The following is a 4,919-nucleotide window of genomic DNA, read 5'->3' as shown; positions in this document are numbered from 1 at the left end:
CTCCAGCCAATCAGCAGCGATAATACTAGCCGTCCCGCGGCACCTAAAAATCCTGCCTATGATTGGTTAACTCTTGCTCCAGAAAAACCAATCAGAGATCTTATTTCCAGCAAGCGCCTCTAAATGTCGGGAAAGAAACAGATAATTATATCCCCGATTGGCCGAGAGCAGCTGGGGCGGCAAAGTTAGAACCCGAGAGGGGTTGGGGGGAAAGCCTGACTCTCTCCGGCTGCAAAAAGAAGTGTGTGAGGGGGAAAGGTGAACCCGGAGGTTGTGGGTGGGAGTTGGGGTATAAAAGGGCTCAGACCGGAGAGTGCTGTGGACTTTAGGGTGATATGGCTGGATGAAAACTAGAATGTAATTGGTTAGCAGATTCTGTGCTACTGCCTGATAAAGCTGGATTTTTCCTTAATTTTTGGAAGATGTATAGCCCCAGGTCTTTTTATCCTCTCATCTCAGGGAGGGGAAAAGGTAGCTAACATGTGCTGAAGGCTTACCCTATGACAAGTTCTGCACTTTTGCAAGTATAATTTGATTTACCCCTTAAAACAGCTCTATGATAGTTCACATCACCCCAATTTTACAGATAAGAAAACAAGCTCGGAGAAATTATATCCAAGGAGGAAGACCAGATTATAATCCAGCTCTTACTCCAAAACTCAGCTGTCTTAAACATTACATATTTGTAACCCAAAAGCCTTTTTTTACAGAGTAATGTGTGATTTTACCGACTCCCTTGGGAATTCTCTGACTCATTTTGTCTTTGAGTGTTATATAGTAGTGATTTTAGGTAAAGCATGCTTAGATTAGTATATATTAAAGATTGCATTATAAAGTCAATTTTATCACAGCATAATATAAATAATATATAGCATATGAGGACAAACTTCTACTTTCCATGTTTCCAAGTGATATGCACTTTATTTTGAATTTATCATTGAAGAATAAAAGCATGATATGTATCTGCTCTCTACACTGATTATAAATTGGGTAAATTCTGACAAAAAATGAAATGTAATTTACGGTACTCTAGATAGTCAAATAATATTTTTATGACCTGTTGTTTAGAATTTTTGCATTTTATCCTTTAATATATCAAACTGTACTTGTATATAATTTTATCATTTTCATGTTTTGTCTTTAAATAACTAGAAAATAGAGATAATTTAAAAATGCTTTTGGCAAGTACTTCTCTACAAACAACACATTCTAGTTGTAGCCATTTATCCCAATGAATGGAGAGCTAAATTGATATCATTGTCATACAGATTTTCTTACAATTAAAAAAAAGATCGTTCTTACAGTATCATTAATTTGCATTATTTTAAAAAATGTAATGTTACACAATATTCCTCCAACATTCCCTCCCTGTACACATCCTGCTGTTATATGAACTTTCTAATTTTCTATTTTATAACACATATATATTACAAAAATAATGTGTGATTGATGCAGAAGACTTGAAGAATACAGCAATCATAAAGAAAAATAAATATAGCACTACACACCTATGAGATTGGCCAAAATCCAGAACACTGACAACACCAAATGCAGAACAACAGGAACTCTCATTCACTGCTGTGGGAATGCAAAATGGTAGCAAACACTTTGGAAAACAGCTTGGCAATTTCTATAAAATTAAACATCCTTTTACCAAACAATGAAGCAATTGCATCCCTTGGTATTTACCTAAAGTAACTGAAAACTTATATCTACACAAAAATATACATACACATGTTTATACCAGCTTTATTCATAATTGCCTAAACTTGGAAGCAACCAAGATATCCTTCAATAGATAAAAGGATAAATAAATTGTTACATCAAGATAATGGAATATTATTCAGCACTAAAAATAAATGAGACATCAAACCATAAAAAAGCATGGTGGGGGCCTCCCTGGTGGCTCAAGGGGTTAAGCATTGCACTATGAAGCAATCCACAGCCTCTGCAGCACAAGTTCGATCCCCGGCCGGCCAGGGAGCAACCCACATGGCGCAGCAGACCTCTCCTGTCATGCCCACTGCTCCCCTCAGCAGTGTATTTCCGTCAGTCTGCCTGTTCTGCTCCACACTCTGTCTCTGGTGGGTCCTCTCCCCACCCCGCATCTCTGGCCTGTGCCCCAGCTCTTGTATGCATAAATAAATAAATCTTAAAAAAAAAAAAAGCATGGTGGAAACTTCATTGTATTTTACTAAGGGAAAGAACACTCTGAAAAGATGTCATGCTGTATGATGCCAACCATATGATATTCCAAAAATGGAAACTTTGGAGAATCAAAAAGATCAATGATTGCCAAGGCCTAGAGGAAAGGGAGGATGAGTGAGTAGAGCATAAATCCTTTTTAGGACAATGAAACAATGTTATATGATACTCCAGTGGGATATATGACATTATTTATCCAAACCAATAGACTTTACAACACCAAGAATGAATCCTAATGTAAATTACAGACTTTGAGTGCTAACGATGTGTCAGTATAGGTTCATCAGTTGTAACAAAAGTACCACTCTGGTGCCATATATTGATAATGGGGAGACTGTGCAAATGTGGGGGAGGGAGTAAGTGGGAAAACTTTCTCACTTTTGCTGTAAACCTAAAACTGAACTGAAAATAAAGTCTCTTAAATAAACAAGTAGAACATTAGCATATAATTCCCACCTTACAGGAAATCACTGGTTTCTGTATTTTTTTCATTCACTGTGTACATAACTTTATACTATTTTATTGCCCACATCTGTCACTTGGTAATTCACTATGAATATTTTCCTGTATTAATAAATTACAGGAAATAATAATCCTTTTATATTGAGATCCTTAAAGATCACATGGCAACTCATACAGATGTACCATAAATACACATAACCAGTCTCCTATGTGGACTTGTATCATAGCCATAATTTTTAAAGCTATATAATATTCAATTGAATACAAATAGTATCTTTTAGGTTTTAATTGTCTTGTCACATTGCTATAATTTGTTTTCTTATTACTTTAAATTATGAAATATTGAGCATATTTCTGTGTAGAATTTTTCTTTAATATTTAATATTATTTTCTCAGAATAGGTTGCTTGAAATAAAGGTGGTTTTTTTTTCATTCTGAAGTATCAATTTTATTCAAAGATTTGGAGGGGAAATATGTTTTATAAACATAAAATCTTGGATTAGAATCCATGATGGGAAGAAAATGTATTCTGTCAGAGAAAGAGGAAGAAAAGGAGAGAGGGAGGGAAAGATTTTAACATTTATTTAAACTAATTACTGGATACATTATGTATCATTTCTTCTGATCCTCACACCAGCCCTGTGGGGCAAATTACTGACCTCAGTATCATCACCTCATTTTAGAGGTGTTCAGTGATTTGAATAAAGCAACACTGCTGGTATATAAAGGAACCATACTTCTTGTCTATTCTCATTATGTCATAAAATTCTTCTATCAGAAAAGAAGTGATTTTTAAATAATCGTAAAAATAAAAACATTTCCTATATGCCAAGGTCTGTTCTATTGTTTTACATAGATTAGCTCATTTAACCCCAACATAAACATTATCTCATTAAATCTCATAAGCCAATATGACAGGTACAGTTGTTCTTATAAGGATACTGATTCATCAGAATTCAGTGTCTTGCTCTAGTTTCACAGTGCCAACAGAGAAAAAAAGAAGGAATTCCGTAAAAGGAGCAGAATAGAAGAAATAATTCACAAAAGAAGGAATGGAAAGGAGAAAAAGCAAAGGGAAAGGAGAAAAGGAGGATGGAACTAGACCTGACTGCTGGTGTAACTATCAGTGGGGCCTCTAAAGAACTGGCAATTTTTCATTTCTTAATCTGAGTGGGTGATTATGAATGTTTCTTTTTTTATTTTATTTTACACATTTTTTACTTCATTTTTGCACAATGTATGCTTTTTTCATCTTGGTTATAGTCCCCATACAATTCCCACCCCCCTTATTTTGACCATAATCCCTCCTACCCTCCCTCCTGTAGTGTGTCTATGGCTTATAGTTGCTTGTTGATTTTGATTTTTACTTTATTATAATTAGTCTTTTTCCTAGCCCCTTATTTAGGTTTTCTAAATTGCTGCTATGAGTGAGACCATCCAGTATTTTTCTTTTTCTTTCTGGCTTATTTCGCTGAGCATGATCCCTTCTAGCTCCATCCATGTTGCTGCAAATTGCATGAGTATCTTTTTTTGATTGCTGAGTAGTATTCCATTGTGTATATACACCACATCTTCTTGATCCAGTCATCTATATTTGGGCATTTGGGTTGTTTTCATAGCTTAGGTATTGTAAATAGTGCTGCTATAAACATAGGGGTGCAGGTGCCCTTTTGAATTAATGATTCTGTGTCCTTTGGGTAAATACCTAGGGGTGGAATTGCTGGGTCATATGGAAGCTCCATCTTTAGCAGGTTGAAGAATCTCCACACAGCTTTCCATAGTGGTTGGACCAGTTTGCACTCCCACCAGCAGTGCAGGAGAGTTTCTTTTTCTCTACATCCTCGCCAACACTTGTTGTTGATAGTTTTTTTAATATGTGCCAATGAATGTTTCTTTTAAGATTATTCTTCACACTTTACTTATATGTTGTATACTAGATATAACACTTCTATATACCAAATATGATATAAATGTATGTTTCACAATTTGAAAAAATAATACAAAGGAAAACATTTCAAACTGCTAAATACAACTCTAGACTATAACCCCAACCTTGTCACACTGGACAGAATTGGTAACAACTTTGTCTAGTCATGTGCTGTCCCTCCTAACATTTTCCAGCTGCCCTTAAGGTGTGAAGTCCACTGAAGGTCTACCCACCAGAGTCCTTTCCTGGGAAAAATTCCATTGCCTTCCCTGCTGTGATACCAGATATGGCCAGTAGATGGAGCCATTTCCTCCCTCCCCAGTCT

Source organism: Talpa occidentalis, unplaced genomic scaffold, assembly GCF_014898055.3.
Source record: "Talpa occidentalis isolate TD23 unplaced genomic scaffold, MPIMG_talOcc4v2.1 talOcc4.13, whole genome shotgun sequence".
Lineage (NCBI taxonomy): Eukaryota > Metazoa > Chordata > Mammalia > Eulipotyphla > Talpidae > Talpa > Talpa occidentalis.
The sequence above is the reverse complement of the archived record's forward strand: the minus strand, read 5'-3'. Positions refer to the sequence as shown.